This window comes from Staurois parvus, unplaced genomic scaffold (assembly GCF_062004578.1).
Source record: "Staurois parvus isolate SC_StPar_1 unplaced genomic scaffold, SC_StPar_1.0 ptg000892l, whole genome shotgun sequence".
NCBI lineage: Eukaryota > Metazoa > Chordata > Amphibia > Anura > Ranidae > Staurois > Staurois parvus.
In genome coordinates, this window is record NW_028318688.1 from 238,035 (window position 1) to 244,359 (window position 6,325).

Here is a 6,325-nt window from a genome sequence, read left to right on the forward strand (position 1 = left end):
CTGCAGGATTGTGGTTGTGCCCAGGGGCGGACTGACCATTTGGAAACTCGGGCAGTGCCCGAGGGCCCGGGGTCAGTAGGGGGCCCCATGAGATGCCTCTGGTACCTTTTTCATAGGCTTTTTTGAGTTTGGGCAAGGACACAGGGGCCCCATGATCCCCTATTGCCCGGGGGCCCCATGAGTTGTCAGTCCGCCCCTGGTTGCGCCCATGCAGGATGTGTGCAGAAAAGCTGATGTCTCTGCACACTGGTGTGAATGAGGCCTAAGTGATTTGGTGATTTCACTACTGTGTTGTTCACTGTTCTCCTTGCTGGAGAGGAAGCTGTATCTGAGGACCTGAGGTGCAAGAATCTTCCTGCTTCTGCTTCATCCATTCTGTGGATTTGTGCTACCTCTTCCTCTTGTACTGCTCTTTTTTCATTACCCCATTAGTCTTCAGCTCACCATTATCAGGGGGTAACTCTGGCATGAGGAAGCAAAGCCCTGCTCCTCTAGCAAGGTGGTCACCTATAAACACAGTGCAGAACAAAAGCCCAGTAAATCACTAATGAGCAAAATTCAGCTTCTGGAAGAGAACAGCAAATACTGAGGACTTGTCCTTTGTCCATTACTTGCCTTTTTGGGCATAGCTTCCATACTGCATCACCAGGCAGTGGTCTAAAGACACTGACAAAACAAGACTGGTCAGGTATTTCACCTTGCAAATAATGTCTCTTAATATTTTATGATCTGTTCTGGGTTGAAGGGATTCCATCCATCAATTTTTTCTATGCATAATCATTCAAACTGGCCAATTAGCAAGCATGGTTGTAAGCTCTCTGCTGTAGGACACCATTATGGAGGATACAACATACCCAAGGACCGTGACCCTTAGACACAGCGCTTATGTTCCACAAGTCTTGGAAGTCATCTGCTGCCTCAAGTGATGAGATTTATGGCTCCTCAGGCAAAGTTTACAGTCCGAGGTTATACACGGCTCAAAAAAAAAAAAAAAATGAAAGGAGCACTATGAAAACCCATCAGATCTCAATAGGGAGGAATCTCCTGCTGGATGTCTACACTGATATGGACTGTGTAATGTGTGAGGAACGTAAGGACGCCCCATCGTTTGATGGAAATGATCGACCTACAGAGGACTGAATTCAAAGACACCCCAAAAATCAAAGTGAGAAAATGATGCAGCAGGCGAGTCCATTTGGCTGAAATGTCATTGCAGCAACTCAGAATGGTCCTCAGTAGTCTGTATGGCCCCCATGTGCTTGTATGCATGCCTGACATCGGGGGAGGTTCCTAATGAGACCACGGATGGTGTCCTGGGGGATTTCCTCCCAGATCTGGACCAAGGCATCACTGAGCTCCTGGACAGTCTGAGGTGCAATCTGGCAGTGTTGGATGGACCGAAACATGACATCCCAGAGGGGTTCTATTGGATTTAGGTCAGGTGAGTGTGGGGGCCATTCAACGGTATCAATTCCTTCATCCTCCAGGAGCTGCCTGCATACTCTCCCCACATGAGGCAGGGCATTGTCGTGCACCAGGAGGAACCCAGGACCCCCTGCACCAGGAGGAACCCAGGACCCCCTGCACCAGTGTAGGGTCTGACAATGGGTCCAAGGATTTCATCTCAATACCTAATGGCAGTCAGGGTACCATTATCTAGCCTGTAGAGGTCTGTGTGTCCCTTCATGGATATGCCTCCCCAGACCATCACTGACCCACCACCAAAACCATCATGCTGAACCATGTTCCGGGCAGCAGAACATCCTCCACGGCTTCTCCAGACCCTTTCACGTCTGTCACATGTGCAAATGCGAAACTAGTGAAAAACAGTCAGAAAAGATGAGTAGAGAAAAAAATGTCAGTGGCTTCCACCTGTAAAGCCATTCTTGTTTTGGGGGTTGTCTCATTGTTGCCCATCTAGTGCACCTGTTGTTATTGTCATTAACACCAAAGCAGCTGAAACTGATGAACAACCCCCTCTGCAACTTACCTGACCAGATCCATATCCCAGGAGTTTCACTGACTTGATGCTAGAATCAGGGGCGAACTGACAACTCATGGGGCCCCCGGGCACTAGGGGATCATGGGGCCCCTGTGTCCTTGCCCACACTCAAAGCACACCAAAAAAAGCCTATAAAAAGGTACTCGGGGCATTTCATGGGGCCCCCTATTGAGCTTGGGCCCTCGGGCAGTGTCCGAGTGCTCGAATGGTCAGTCCGCCCCTGGCTTGAACTCGAATTACAAAGTCCTCCTTTCATTTTTTGAGCAGTGTATAAAGGGTCAGTCCACCAAAAACAATCTTTCAGCTGTCCGTGGTGATGGTGGGGTTAGTCACCCACTGGAGTCTTTCTCCACTGGCCTCATCTCCCTGCTATACCTACATTTGTCGCTGTCCACCTTGACGTGTTCCCATCCCCCATACTCCTCGTTTTATATTCTCTACTACAAATGAGCTGAAAATCTAGAAGTGAGAATTTGAGCAGCTTTAATCATTTTTGACACAGGCAGGGCCACAGTTAGAAACCACGGGTTCCCAAACAGCCAACCTGACAGCCCCCCCAAAAAAAAACCCTGTTTACTACTCTTCAGTTATGAATGAACACAGTGAGTGATACTGATCACTCATTGTGTTCATTCAGCAAAGGAAGGAGCTGGTAAATGTGACCCTTCTCCCACTATCCATCCTGAACGATCCTATTGTGTGCTTGCAGCTGGCAGTGGGAAGGAGAGGAGGGCAGCCGGCAGCACTGTGGTTGTGGGGACACACAGGGGGGCCTGGGCAACAGGGGGAAATGGATGGTGCACAGGGAGGGTGATGGGTGAGGCGGGGGGGGGGGGGCAATTACTGGAACCGATCCCCTGTATGCCCCTCTCTACAGCAGCTGAAAGCCAACAGGAGGGATAGGGGAAGAAGCCAGCTTTAAGCTGCTGCAGAGAACCCCATACAGGGGACCGGTTCCAGTAAATGCCCCTCCTGCCATGCTGTGCTGATCACCCTCCCTGCCCACATCCCATTCACCTAGTTGCCTGGGCCCTCCTGCTGGGCTCCGTCCAGGAGGACTGGTGGTACCCCCTTATCCATGGCCCTGGGCACAGGCCGTGAGAACCAAGAGGTTTAACTCTTTCATAACCAAGATTTTATCGTTGCCCAAATCGAATTTAGCGATTGCACCCGTTACCTTAGCAATACCTCTATGACTAGCATGCATTCATTTTACAATTGTAAGGACATATATGGATTATATTTGGTGCACCATTCACCCTGCTGGTTGTTCTTTATGATAGGATGACAAATGTAAACTTTTTTTATTTAATGAATATTTATCGTCAAACAGATAAATGATTTTACCGCTCTCAGGTTCACACTGATGCGGCGCGGAATTCGTAGCGGTTTCTGTGCAAACTCCGCACCACATCACAATCACACCCCGTTCATGTGAACCACTGCGGGTGTGTATGTTAACAACACCCCAAAAATCGATGCGTAAAACGTGGTGCGATGTGAGAATCGGATCGCATAGGTGTGAATACCCGTGTGATTCGATTCTAGTGCAGACCAAAAAAGGGCCCTGCACCTTTTTGGTGCGGATGCGGTACGATTTGAGACATACATAATGTATAACTTCGATCGCACCGCACACAAATCGCATGTGATCTGCACAGGAATGCGGCACGGTGAATCAAATGCGGTATACCGCGCCGGATCAGTGTGAACCTGGCCTCAGGGTCCATGCACACCAGCGGTTTTTGAGGCTCCTAGAAGCTAAATGGCGTCATCCAATATGTTCATGCACACTATTTTTTGCCAATTAGGGTTTTTTGAGCTCCAGCGGCTAGGAACAGAAAAATAAATTGTAGTTTTTTTGGAGCGTTTTTCCAGCAGAAAAAAGATGCAAACACTTCTAAAACACTAACAACTTTTTTTTTCTTTTTCCCTACATGTACTGTAAAAACGCTAATAAAATAGTAGCACTCCTAAACGCTACTACCAGCATTTTTTGAGCTAGTGTGCATGGAGCCTTAATGTCTTTTAACTGCTTCCCAACTGCTCTACAGGGCGGCACGGGTGCGCAAAATCACCTATATATAGGTGATTTTACATTTCTGGGTAGGGGCTGTGGCAGTCAATCACCGGGTCCCGGCTGGTAATTACTCACCAGCGTCCAGTGATTCAAATGTATTGTGCATTAACATCAGTCCCTAACCCTCAAGGGGTGTACAATCTGAGGTCCCTAACTCACATTCATACAGTGGGGATCAAAAGTTTGGGCACCCCAGCTAAAAATGTGTATTAATGTGCATAAAGAAGCCAAGGAAAGATGGAAAAATCTCCAAAAGGCATCAAATTACAGATTAGACATTCTTATAATATGTCAACAAAAGTTAGATTTTATTTCCATCATTTACACTTTCAAAATAACAGAAAACAAAAAAATGGCGTCTGCAAAAGTTTGGGCACCCTGCAGAGTTAATATCTTGTACTGCCCCCTTTGGCAAGTATCACAGCTTGTAAACGCTTTTTGTAGCCAGCCAAGAGTCTTTCAATTCTTGTTTGAGGTATCTTTGCCCATTCTTCCTTACAAAAGTCTTCCAGTTCTTTGAGATTTCTGGGCTGTCTGTCACGCACGGCTCTTTTAAGGTCTATCCATAGATTTTCAATTATGTTGGTCAGGAGATTGTGAAGGCCATGGCAAAACCTTCAGTTTACGCCTCTTGATGTAATCCCCGTGGATTTCGAGGTGTGTTTAGGATCATTATCCATTTGTAGAAGCCATCCTCTCTTTAACTTCAGCTTTTTCACAGATGGCATCAAGTTACCATCCAAAATTTGCTGAAATTTTATTGAATCCATTTTTCCTTCTACTCGTGAGATGTTCCCTGTGCCACTGGCTGCAACACAACCCCAAAGCATGATTGATCCAACCCCATGCTTAACAATTGGACAGAGGTTCTTTTCATTAAATTCCGTGCCCCTTCTTCTCCAAACGTACCTTTGCTCATTCCGGCCAAAAAGTTCAATTTTAACCTCATCGGTCCACAGAACTTGTTTCCAAAATGCATCAGGCTTGTCTATATGTTCATTTGCAAAGTTCAAACGATGATTTTTGTGGTGAGGACATAGAAGAGGTTTTCTTCTGATGACTCTTCCATGAAGACCATATTTGTACAAGTATCTCTTTATAGTGGAATAGTGTACCACAACTCCAGTGTCTGCCAGATCTTTCTGGAGGGATATTGCAGTCAAACGTGGGTTTTGAATTGTTTTTCTCACAATCCTGCGAGCTGTTCTGTCTGATATTTTTCTTGGTCTTCCAGATCTTGCTTTAACTTCCACTGTTCCTGATGACTGCCATTTCTTAATTACATTCCGAACAGAGGATATTGACATCTGAAAACGCTTTGCTATCTTCTTATAGCCTTCTCCAGCTTTGTGAGCGTCAACTATTTTCAGTTTCAGTTTTCTAGACAACTGCTTAGAAGAACCCATGGTGCTGATTGTTGGGGCAAGGTCAGATGAGTCTGGGCATTTAAAACCTTTGAGCTTGACATAACCTGGTCTTCCCAGACAATGATTGAGAACAATACATGACACTGGCAGGTCTCAGCTTTGCAAAGGGGGCAGTACAAGATATTAACTCTGCAGGGTGCCCAAACTTTTCAGACGCCATTTTTATGTTTTATGTTATTTTGAAAGTGTAAATGATGTAAATAAAATCTAACTTTTGTTGACATATTATAAGAATGTCTAATCTGTAATTTGATGCCTTTTGGAGATTTTTCCATCTTTTCTTGGCTTCTTTATGCACATTAATACAAATTTTTAGCTGGGGTGCCCAAACTTTCGATCCCCACTGTACATACACATACTAGGGACAATTTAGACAGGAGCCAATTCACCTACCAGAATGTCTTTGGAGTGTGAGAGGAAACTGGAATTCCCGAGGAAAACCATGCAGGCACAGGGAGAACATGCAAACTCCAGGCAGGTGGTGACGGGGTTGGGATTCGAACCAGCGGCCTGAGTACTGCCAGGCGGAAGCGCGAACCATTTAGCCACTTCTGAATGTTTCCCATTACATAGCAAGTCTTCAATCCTTGAGTTAAAGCAGAGTTACACCCAAAACTGGAAGCTCTGCTTTTCTGCCTCCCCCCCCCTCTCCCTCCCCTGCCACATTTGGCACCTTTTGTGGGGAGTGGGTATCTGGTTTTGACCGGCCGTGGAGAACTGAGCTGGAAGTTCATCACCCCCCACAGCCCTCTGGGACACATCCAAAGGTCTCAGAGGACTGCAGCCCATTCACAAAGTGCAGGGTGCTTTGCGCAT